Source organism: Anabrus simplex, chromosome 7, assembly GCF_040414725.1.
Source record: "Anabrus simplex isolate iqAnaSimp1 chromosome 7, ASM4041472v1, whole genome shotgun sequence".
NCBI lineage: Eukaryota > Metazoa > Arthropoda > Insecta > Orthoptera > Tettigoniidae > Anabrus > Anabrus simplex.
This window is the reverse complement of record NC_090271.1, coordinates 303,124,222-303,137,126: the sequence shown is the minus strand read 5'-3', so window position 1 is coordinate 303,137,126 and position 12,905 is coordinate 303,124,222. Positions and strand designations below refer to the sequence as shown.

Below are 12,905 nucleotides of genomic sequence, written 5' to 3'. Positions count from 1 at the left end.
TCGCCTTAACCAGTCATCCTAAATATATGCTTGCTTTTGTGTCATTTCAATCTTCATAGTTCTCTCTTTCCTACCATCTATGGATCATTTCTGAAAGTTCTGGAAATCCAATCAATAACGATAATTGAATTAGGTCAAATTCCAGCTGCGTGTGTGGTCAGAGTGCACCCAGTTGTGTATCCAATGAATTACTCTAAATATAAAAAGTACCATAGTCAGCTGCTCGTATCTACTATAGGAGGCGTGAACTAAGATAATCTTATCTACCTATAGGGTGGGCGGGAAGTAACTAGGTATTGAAATTGACGAATAACTTTTAGGTTTGCAGAGTTATTAATTTGAAATTAATACAGTATGTACATTGTTGTATGGGAATATGATTGCATACCTTACAATTCCATTACATTTCGATGTAGGCACCTGTAGTGTCAACCAATCTCCTCAAACGACCTGGAATGGAATTCACAGTTTTCTGGAGGAAGTTGTGTGGGATGTGGTAAAAACTTCCCAAATCAGTGCTTCTAATTCGTCCAGTGTCCGAGGGTTCATCCGGTACACCTCCTCTTTTGCCCAGCCCCATAGAAAAGAGTCACAGGGTGTCAGGTCTGGACTTCTTGCAGGCCAGTCATGAGGTCCACATCTCCCCAGCCAACGTCCTGGAAACTTCTCATCCAGCCAGTTCCGCACGACATGTGCAAAGTGAAACTGTGAGCCATCTTGCATGAAGATAATGTTGGTGGTATTTTCCCATCCAGATACCACGGCCTAAATGTAATCCTGAAGCATTTGAAGGTAGCATTCCCGGTCACTTTTGGACGAGACTGCATCTTCTCAACCGTAATTCCAGGATCCTGTGCCATCCAGTAATGGCAATTGTGCAGATTGATGAAACCTCCCACATGGAATACGGTCTTGTCACTCCAGAGAATGTTGTGAACCAGTTCAGGCCAATATTCGAGCCAACCCAATATCAACTCCCCATACTCCATTCTGCGATCACGCTCTTCTGGTGTTTGCTCATGCACGAAGTGGGGTTTCCATGTTCAAAATTTTAATTCTTCATGCAACACCTGTGCTGCAGTAGTATGGTCATGTTAAGAGAATGGGAGAAGAGAGCATGCCAAGAAAGATGTTAGAAATGGAGTTGAAGGGAAGGAGACGTAGAGGAAGACCGAGGGACAGATGGCTGAAAGGTGTAAAGAAGAGCATTGATGCAAGAGGAGGGAACTGGACGACAGTGAGAAAAGAGTAGTAGTGGATGGACAGAAGACAATGGAGAGCCTTATGTTCCAAGCAGACGCAGCCTGTGGTTGGAAACTGCTCCAGATGATGATGTTGATGATGATAATGATGCAACTCCTGACGCACAGCATGCTTTGTAAGTCCACTCTCACAAGATGCCTGGCATGTTGATTTCCCCAAGCTACGATTGAACACATTCCGCACAGTTGTCACATTCTCAGGATTCCGAGACTTGGATGCTGCATCCTTTACTGAACCTGTAGACATTAGCTTCGTGTGACAATTCTTTATTGTCTCCGGACGAATTGTCGCATTCCTTCCTTTCACTGTAAGCCACCATTTCTGCACAAGAACGATCAAATTCCACACCTCATAGCTCAAAGCAGTGTGTGCTCATTCTGTTATTGTAAGGCGATCGGCCATCTTTGTTGTACTGCCTCTCGCGGCCACCATCAGTACTACACGGCATGAAAAATAACTGTCCTATTTAATGTTCTGTATGTTTGCGCTATTTACAATATTATTCCATCAATATTAAAAACTCAACAGCCTGTAGAGGATTTCTCACCACAGAGGGAAATGTCAGGAATTACATTGACATTATCATTCAGTAGTCACCTTCCTTTATTTCTGATCCTCCGTCTACAGCATATTTAATCACATACTGAATATAATCATAGTCACTTCCCCCGTTTCATTCTGAAGCAAGCTATAGCGTACTTAAAGGAAAATAAAATGCTCATAAACAAAAGATAATAGTACAGATGATAACAAAGACAAGGCCAGGAAAGTTACATGATTTCCATATCCATAAAACTACAGAAATTCAAGGTACTTGCAGTGATAATCAGACTTCAAGAATAGAAGTAACAACCTGTGCTTACCAGGTCATGGGATGACCAAGTGTTCTCTTCTAGATTGGACACTCCTACATTGTAATGTACTCTCCGACTGTCCTTCTACCTCATCTCAAATTAATACTTATGTTATCTGCATAGTCCTCAAGATTACTTTTTCAGCCGTATTGTCAATTGCATACCTGTTTCTTCACATTTATTTTGTTGTAAATACAAGATAGAAGACTCTGCTAGTCTATCAGCTGTATTTAATTTCATTATTTATGGAATCCCATTACAATAAAGCATACTATACCAAAAAATCATCATTAAAGTGCATGACTATGGTTACTGAGAAAATATTGATGGCGTATTTTAGTTAATCTACTAATGAAAAGGATGCAGAGGATTTCTTAAAATCAGATCAGGTCCTGAGCAACTTGTTTGCTTCCACTAGCATAGACCAAAAATCACAAAAGGAATTGGAGATTGTTCCCATGCTTGCTTACTCCAAAGCGTGAGATTCAAAGAATTGTTTAACAACCTAGTCGATACCTTTATGTGCCTTTGGCAATTTTATAAAATTATTCATAGTACATGTTTCATCTGCTTCGCAGACATTATCAGCTACATTCAGTTATGCTTAGGTACAAAAAGATGAAAGTATACACAATATATTGTTCTCATAACAGCCTTCATCTCTTCTCCTGAGAAACTTATAACTTTGTCTAATGGGGGAAGGACAATGGTGGTGAGGAGGGGGGAGAAATGCTTAAAATGTGTAATTAAAAATTTATCCTTAACTAAAATACTATTAAAACATTTGTTCAGCTTCCATTAAAACGATAAAAAGTCTTTTTAAGTCTCTCTCTTGCTTTTGCTCGAAAGCATGTTTGAAAAACCCACGGGTTAACTTGTTACAAACTTATTGCTTAAGGTGTAATTAATCTGTAATTAAAGTCTTAACTAAAATGGTATTAAAGCATTTGTTCATCTTACAATTCTTCTTCTTCTCCTTTTGAGACCACATTGGATCACTTTAATCAACCGTTTGGTTTGTCGATTTCTAGGTAGGAACTGTCCAAGCTTTGCGGTCATCCCAGTACTTCTTCATACGTGTTATATTCTTGCCTTTTTGTGTAGAGAATATTCTAGTTGGGATTTTCTTCTTTGTGAGTGTAAAGTGGAAAGTCATGTTTTTAAGTGTTGTGTTTACTTTTTTCTATTCCAATTAAAAGATGAAAGGTCTTTTTATGTCTCTTTCATGCTTCTGCTGAAAAGCGTGTTTAAAAAAAACACTGGTTAACTTGTTAGAATCTTATTACTTTAAGATGGATTCTTTGTTGTCAAATTTGAAACGTTCTTGCAACTCAGTGTTGGGATGTGCTTTGAAGTTTGTCACTTCTCCATGAACTAGGCAGTTGGGTAATTTGTAACATGATCCCTGCCTGTGTTCTCCGTCCTTGATCTGGTATAGACTCAACATTTTTGGGCTGGCAGGCTGGTAGGCAGATCTTGCTGATAAGTGGGGGGCTCATTACTTGGTTTTGGGAAATTTACAAAATACAGTAATTATGAAAAACTAAGAAAGTGGGGGAGATTAATGATTAAGTAATGAACCTTAAGCAACTAGATATATGGGTGCACCTTAAACTAATTTCCAAAATATTAAACATTGAATTATGACTACAACAGATTAACATAATTCATACAATCAAATTTAAAAAATAAATGTTCTTTGCTTTACGTTTCATTGACTACATTTTTATGTTTTTTGGAGGTGCTAATTTGCCAGAATTTTGTCACGCAGGAGCTTTTTACATGTCAGTGAATCTACCAACACGAGGCTGACGTATTTCAGCACCTTAATACCACTAGACTGAGCCAGGATCAAACCTGCTAAGTTGGCATCAGAAGGCCAGCGCCTCAACCATCTGAGCCACTCAGCCCGGCAAAATGAAATTTGCTTAGGGAAATACACTAGAAAAGGTGCTATCACCTCCATTCACTTACTACGTTCCCATCAAAGGGATGTGCATATTATTTTTAAAACCTTTATATGGCACAGATTAACTCTGTAAGTACCAGAAAAATTTACTTTCTTTCTCATAAATGCAAGACCAAGTTAACTGTGAGAAGTCATGCAAAAATACGGGAACAATAGAGCATACAAAAGTCTCAAGAAATAACACCATATAAAATACCTACCTTGGTACCATAAATACAAAGATCCATACAGGGAAATTAATGTACTGCTTTATTCAAAAGCCATTATGTGGGATTCACTTGCAATCTGTGCACTCTGAATATTTTCTGTGTTTCTACATTACTCACAAGAAGAGTAATTGGAGTTAAAATAGTCAGTGTTAACCACAGTGTTCCAAGCTTCATACCTTCGTCAAATATCTCCATAATTTTTGGTTAAATATATTTACTTACTTGTTTGAAATGAGTCCAACTTCTACTGGTTTCCATTTACAAGGAATAGTGGCAGGTATTTTTATTTCTTCACTTACGACAACAGGCCGTGTAACCCGAAAATCATCAGAATTACAAAGATTTACCTTCCAGTAGATGTCCACAGCTGCAATGTTTTGTTATCAGGTTAAGAAAGGTCTAAGAGATTTATTTAATTCCTTACTTATGTTAATATATTTGGTAGTTATAAAATGACAATAAAAGCCCTAGTGAAGTCTATTAATATTTTTCTCTGTTTGACTAGAATCTTATGGACTAGTGGTTCCCAAGGTGTGCTCCATGAAGAGCTTCTTCACAGCATTACTGTGGAATATTACAAAATACCGGGCAAGTTTTCTGTGCCGTCAGGGGCGTGCAGCTATGAGCTTGTATCCGGGAGATAGTGGGTTTGAACCCCACTGTTAACAGCCCTGAAGCTGGTTTTCCATGGTTTCACATTATTACACCAGGCAAATGCTGTACCTTAAGGCCACGGCCACTTCCATCCCACTCCTAGCCCTTTCCTATCCCATCATTGCCATACGACCTATCTGTGTCGGTGTGACGCAAAGCAAAATTGCGAATATTACAAATTTTTGTAAATGTATTTCAGGATTCAGTGCAATAAGATTGGATGCAACTTCTGGCAGACTTCATGTAAACCAGTAACTAAATTAATATCTGTTTTTTAAAACCTCTACAGATCATTACTAGAGATGTTCTGGGGTGTTTTCCTAGCTTTCTTGGCATACTGTGTTCATGTATAACTTGCTATGGGTTTTGTGCGATGTGGAGTTGCTGTTCGGACATTGTTTCAACTGAATCGTGGGGTGATTAAACATGTTTTTTTGTGAGGTGAAATATCTGAAAGTATGTGTTTTAAGGGGACATGTCAACAAATTGTATGAATTCAAAAGAGACCGATTCACATTTGCCGCTACTGAGTGAGTGGCTGCGCGGTAATTCAGGAGATAGTGGATGTGAACCCCTCTGTCAGCAGCCCTGAAGATGGTTTTCCGTGATACGGATGAGTTGGCCGTGTGATTAGGGGCGTGCAGCTATGATCTTGCATCCGGAAGTTAGTGGGTTCAAACCCCACTGTCGGCAGCCCTGAAGATGGTTTTGCGTGGTTTCCCATTTTCACACCACGCAAATGCTGGGGCTGTACGTTAATTAAGGCCACGGACGCTTCCTTCCCACTCGTAGCTCTTTCCTATCCCATCGTCGCCATAAGACCTATCTGTGTCTGTGCGATGTAAAGCAAAAAAAAAAGAAACCAACAACAACCAAGGTTTCCCGTGGTTTCCTATTTTCACACCAGACAAATGTTGGGGCTGTAACTTAATTGAGGCCACTCATTTTCCGCAGCAACTCTCTCGCTGTCATGTCATGGCGTGTGGCCTCCAGAGAGGGGTGGTGCAAGCAAACTCGATTAAAACCCTTCCATTATTTCCACTCTTCTTCCAGTTAAAGCCGAACTTTTTTACACTACCTCTCAAACTGATACAACCTCCTTGGAAACCAATCCCCTCTCCTGACACAGGCTGTAATTTAGATATTGCTGGAGTTGTTTTCTGAAGAATGTAAAATTCATGGATTGTGCATTGAAATCTTAAAAATCCTTTGCATACTTTTTTCCCTTTCCCGTGTTTTTCCTGGTGTACCAAATGAAGTTTCTTCACACACTAAGATATTGAAGGTTTTTAGCAATGGAGGAAACTCAAGGAAAAAGATAAATTTTGAATATACGTGTATGAATGACATATAGAATTGTGCTGCTACTTGGGGATAAAAGTAAAGCAAAACCTAAACTGGGGGGAGCACGTGGAGGACGTGGTAAACAGAGCTTACAAGTCATTATACTTTGTAACGAGGAACTTGAAGGACAGTAGCAGGCAAGCATACAAAGCACTTGTAAGGCCTGTGCTTGAATATGCTACAATCGTATGGAACCCGCATCAGGCTAAACTAATACACCAACTTGAAATGGTTCAGAGAAAGGCGGCAAAATTTTTACTTGAGAAGTTTTCGCACAATGAGAGTCTCAGAGATGATTAAGACATTGGGATGGGAATCCTTGCAGCATACATGGAACATACTGCGTCTTCAAGGGGTGTAAGGGCATATCAGATGAGCCAGCCTGGGCAGAAGTCAAAGTAAGAATGCTCAATCCTGAGTACCAGGGAAGGAATGACCATTTACTTAAAATTAGAAAGAGGGCTCTGAAGACAAGCTATACAAAATTATCTTTTACAAACTGGGGTATTGACGCCTGGAACAAACTGCCTAAAGAAATCTTAGTACCCTTTCCTTAAAGATGTGGGAGTTTTTACAAGACAACTGAGGAGAGTAAATTGTGTTATATAACTACCATGAATTTATACTGTGTACTGTATGTTATAAATGTTGCCCAACTGTAACGTTAGGAAATAAAATTTGAAATGGCTAGAACTGGGAAGGTAGCGGCTGTCACCTTAATTAAGGTACTGCCCCAGCATTTTCCTGGTATGAAAATGGGAAACCATTGAAAACCATCTTCAGTGTTGTCGATATTAGGATTCAAACCCACTACCTCCCGAATGCAAGCTCACAGCTGCACAACTATAACCGCATTGCTTGGTTAAAATTCTCTTGACTGTCATTTACAACACTTTTGTTGCAACTGCTACTTTTTGTTGTACTTTCAACAACTCCCTTCTATTCTGTTCTTGTGTTTTATTCTTTCTGTCCTCAGCTTTCTTATTCATAAATCTATGAACACTAAATAATCTCTCGCATTTGTCCTCTTAATAATAGGAATCACTCAAGGGATGTTTCACCATTCAACACTTCATATAATGTAACATTTATTAAATGACCACCAGTTTCGATTCACTTGGAATCGTCATAAGTTCAAAACAAATAAATCGTAAGGGTTTCTAGATTAACACACATTTAACATAAAATTTGCCTTAAAACACACTTAAAATGGTTGACATGAGTTATATGCGTGTCGTGTGTTAATTTAGATACCCTTTTGATTTATTTATTTCTTTTAAACTGATGATGATTCCAAGTAAATCGAAACCCATCTTCATTTAATAAATGTTACATATTATCTAAAGTGTTGAATGGTGGAACATCCATAGACTGATTCCTATTATATAATTCAAACGTCAACATGGAAATGAAAGTTATAAATTATGTCCTCTTTTTGTCGCAAACTTCAGTTTAGAATTTTCAGTGGCATAATTCACTGCATGCTCGAATGGTAGGAATATGTACCGACTGTACCGATTTGTTTAGCTTTTGACCATTCTTGTTCAGTTAAGTCTGTCATAAGAAGCAGCCTCTTCACTTCCCTTCCCACCCCTCTTCTGCATTCCACTAGTATACTAGCTGTCAATCAATATCCGATAGGTCCGCCTGCAGGCTTTGCCTTATGTTTCAAGTGCCAAATTGATTTGAGGCAGTTATAAAACATGTACTACAGCAATGACTGACAACAGTCATGAAAAGTGAAACTGTCACATGTCACGTTCCCTCCAGAATTAAAACTTGTCACTTACAATAATCTATACGCAAACTACAAGATTCTAACTCGTGCTTAAGATGTAATGACAGTGCTTATGATAACCTGGTGTTTCGTATATTACTAATGGTGGTTACGATAATTTCTTAGTTTACATTGTTTTTACCCTCTGGTTTCATTTGATGCTTATGATACTTTGCTAGCATGTGCAGTGGAGTCCAATTAACATATAAACATCATAACCTCAATTTTGACAAAAATGTCACAATACTTTGCCTTTCCAGGGACGACTTTATTCACTGTATACTGTATTTGTAGCCTATCTGAGAATTCCGTAGCAAAGGACGGGTATAACAGCAAGTTATTTGATACAAATAGCATTGTGCTTCGCATAATCGCGCGGGCGCTTGATGCATTTGATGCTATCTTTAGAAGGCTTATCAGAGACCGATCATCTCACTCATATACTTCCTGCATACCTGCCAACCCTTTCAATTTATCCGGAAACTTTCCAGTTTTTAACTCGTCTTCCGATTTTATGATTTATTTTTACTTCTTCCGATTTTTGGCTAATATAACCTCTAGTACCGCCAATACTCTTCCCCTTCGATAAAGGATAAATTCTTACGTACTTGTGTAATTTATGAAACCTTATTTTCAAGCGTATTTATTTGATGCTTTATTTCGTGAATGTTTCGTCCATCGCCTTCGTGTATCGTGTTTCCCGCTCACCACAACAGCGTGTGCGCTTTATGCAGCTGGGGATTCGGGGCGGCAATCGTCCTGCAAGCAAGAGGCTAGCGAATCAGTTAATCGGGACAGGGTTGCCACCGGGCAAAAAATGTTCGTTCTAAATTTTCCCGTGAAAAGGTACTAGATTATAGAAAAAAGTACTAAATCATTTTTTTTTACAATGGAGTAGGATTATTCATGAAAACAGCATAGAAAAAAGTATACTTATCAAAAATATACCTTTATTAAATGAGAAAATCGTAATTATCAGAAGTCGCATGCACGCGCGCGCGCGCACACACACACACACACACACACACACACACACACACACACACACACACACATTCATTTTGTCTTCATACACTACCCAAAATTTGGCTGTCTTTTAGAATACCAGTATATTAACATGCATTTCACATTTTGCTCTCCTCTTAATCCTTGGAAAATATTGCCAAAGCAATAAACTGTTTTGAAATGTGAACATTTTGGGCAGACTAGTGCTTAGAAGGAGCCCATTCACATATGCTATGGAATAGTAGTTTGTTTCTCAATCTGGTCTTATTAACAGAAAGAGCAGGAAAAGAAACTCTTCTGTTTCAGCAGGAGAATGTGGTAAACAGAGTAATGCCTTCAAAAAAAATTTCAAATTTGAAAAGATGTAGTCGCCTACAGGATTTTTCAGTTCGATTAAAGAGTTCCGAAATTCCATAAATTCTCAGTACTCATTCTGCGATTCTTGTTTGTTAAGAAGGAAACCACACTTTCCAGTGTCGACTCGGTTAAATGTAACTTAAAAGCCGTTCCAGTCTGTCGAACACACAAGTTTAAAATAAATAGGGCCTATTGTTTAATAGTGTGTTGTTTTGCAGGTATGTTATAGTGCAATTTTTATATTCAGCCTGTATGTTCGAGAGACTGAAAAGCTTTTTAAGTTTCTGTGGACTTTGCTACCCACCATTTCCTATCTAACTTCATAAGCACTTTCTGTAATTACATTAGGGAAATATATAGCTAATGGGATTATACTGATGAAACTGCCATCTCTTTTGCAGTTTTCTAGTTCGACATGAAGAGATTTCTTAAAATAGGATAACTAAAAACTACCCTCTAAAAGAAACTTGTTCACAGAATTCAACATGAAAAGATAGACACTTGGCTCTGAAACTTCTTATCAATTTCTTTCTTGTTCTTCTGCTGCAGTGGAAGAACGTCTACTCTACCTCCGTAAAAAGTACTAGATTTCCATAAAAAGGACTAACGTACTTAAAATGTTCACGAAGTACTAGAGCTAGTACTAAAGTACTAATGGTGGCAACCCTGAATCGGGACGAAAGAACGAGTTTATTGTGCTGTTCGCGCGCTGTTGACATCGTTTCTGTGCGCAGTTTCGTCGGAGTGGTAGGCCACGTGTTTTTTCCCCTCTCTGTCAAAGTCGTTTGTTAATAATGTATGGGGCATATTGAATTGTTTTGCATGTGGTAGTTTCGCGTGTTTAAGTGCATAATTTTAATGAATTGAATGTTTTTAAGGGGGTGTTTGTCGGTGACAGTTTCTGGCATTTTCTTTTCTCGTTATGGCCAAAAAATATAACAAACGATATCTCCAAGTGTTCAGAGATACATATAAATTTCCGTTCATTTTACCGTCTAAGGGAAGCTACCGTATTTTTCGCGTGATTAACGCCCTTGCATAATTTACGCATCCCAATAATTTTGGGTCCAAAGTGGAGAAAAATAAATGTTCACGTATTTGACGCACCCACAACTTCGAACATCCGTCACTCAGCTCCGGATGCGTTTCGAAATAAAGATGCCAACTACTCAAGTAGCAGGCTTCCTATTGCGAAAGCGGGCATTCCAAACACAGGGCAACGTGCTGTTATTAGCCGTCAGGAAATCCCACTGCACTAGTTTTACGAGTGTTTCGGGTACGGGACATTCTGCGATCTCAAAGTTGTTTGTCAGTCCACAGTATTCCAGTAATAATGCATCATACAAACTCGCGGTGATCATTTACGTCGAAACATACGGGAATAGAGCAGCGGGCAGCAAGTATTCAGTGTCCAAATGAAACGTGCGCTACCGCGGTAACAGAAGTGCACTTCAAGCGGCCAACAAGTCTCCCAAAGCATTTCGCGGACCAAAAAGCGGCAAGTTTCTGCAAGTAGAGGATTATCTGCTTAAATATATGATTTTGTTGCGCAATGTTGGATAAGCCGTTTCTCACGAATGCTGTGTTTTAAAGAATGAGAAATAGCCGCGGCACATGGAATCAGTGTCTCGGATTTGAAGGTTAGCCGAGGCTTGATTAATTTTTTGAAGAGAAATGAACTTTCTCTTCGACGAAGAACAACATTATGCCAAAAAATGACGAATGATTTCAACCATTGTCATCGCTTTGTGATTAAGAAGCGTGAAATGAAGGAATATTTGATCTCCCTTTATTGGAACCGCACGTCAGACGCCAATCTGTTTCAGTACGCCACAAAGTCGAACAATCGATAAGAAAGGAACATATAGTGTTATCGTACGCGCTATCGGAAGCCAAAAACAACGATGTACTGCAATGCTTGCTGATGGCAGAAAGCTTACACCTTACATTGTTCTAAAACGAAAAACAATGCCTAAAGCAAAATTTCCGCGAGTGATCCACGTTCGTATTCAACAGAAAGGGTGGATGGACACGTCACTCGTACAAGATTGGATACGAACGGTTTGGGGTAATGTAGCAGGGTCCCTCCTTCGATGCCCGGCCCTTCTCGTGTTGGATAGTTTTTTTTTTTTTTTTTTTTTTTTTTTCGGTATGCCATTCAGGTCGTATTTTCAGCTCGTAATGAGAAGAATGTTTTCGAGTGTCGGTACGGTACTTCAAACCCACGTAACTTACCGTACCTGATGTACCCTATTTGACTTTTCAGAAAAAATCTCACGCCGGAATTTTACGCTGTATGACGATAATCGCAAATGAGTTGAACCAATTGTCTTTATATTATATTTGATGTATCTTTTAAATGTAAATGAATTATAAATAATTTGTAAAGATCTGAATTCCTTGAATAATTTACGCATCCGCAGTTTTCGCCTGTATTTTTCGTCAAAAAAGTGCGCTAATTACGCGAGAAAATATGGTATTATGGATTTTGTTGTGTGTGTCGGTGTGACATAAATGTTATTATTCGTATGTTAAGTGTCATAAATGAGAGTGATTAGGTACATTTTCTTGTAACCATTTTTATGTTTTCTTAGTTTAAGATTTTAAATTTAATGATCAATTCGCATTGTAAGTTAACTGTAGATATGTATGCCTTTTATCCTGACCTATTTTCACATAGACTGTGGTCACTGGCGTAGCCAAGGGGGGGGGGGCAGTGGGGCCGGGCCCCCCCCCCCCCAAAATATTTCCTGTTCCTACAGCGACGATCAGCCGTTGTTTTGCGTACGGTACGAACAACTTAAAAACTTACGCCGAAATGTTAAATTAACGTAGTACAAAGAATCTACTAGCAAGGCTCAATAGGTCTAATCATAATTCTCCATAATTGTACTGCTTGAATGAAAGGAAAACACTTAGGATTGTGATGCGCGTGAATATTTTCCTGTAGAAGCCCCAGTATTGGGAATGTAACCTTGTGTTGACAAATGTCAAGACATCAGGAAAAGGGGAAAAAAATTAAATGAAATGAAATGAAATTGCGTATGGCTTTTAGTGCCGGAGGGTCCGAGGGCAAATTCGGTTCGCCAGATGCAGGTGTTTTGATTTGACTCCCGTAGCCAACCTATGCGTCGTAATGAGGATGAAATGGTGGTGAAGACGACACATACACCCAGCCCCCTGCCAGCGAAATTAACCAATTAAATTTAAAACTCCCGACCCTGCCGGGAATCGAATCCGGGACCCCTGTGGCCAAAGGCCAGCACGTTAACCATTTAGCCATGGAGCCGGACCGGAAAAGGGCAATTACCAAGGGATTACTCATTTGGGGGCCGGAACGTGACCGAGATAACTGGGGCCACGGCCAGAAACAGCTACAACATAGCGTCAGATTTTGCACATCGGTTCTAGGAAACAATAATGTCCAAGGGATCCTCGGGTTGTACTGTGGTTGACAGATGTGCTGTGTTTAA

At 39.2% G+C, this 12,905-nt stretch overlaps 1 protein-coding gene across 2 annotated transcripts in view; it reads left to right on the top strand.

Moving 5' to 3' along the window:
* The window catches only part of LOC136877131 (ELMO domain-containing protein 3), a 101,638-nt gene that overhangs the window by 34,662 nt on the left and 54,071 nt on the right, over window positions 1-12,905 (top strand). The gene's annotated exons all lie outside the window — the stretch shown is intronic.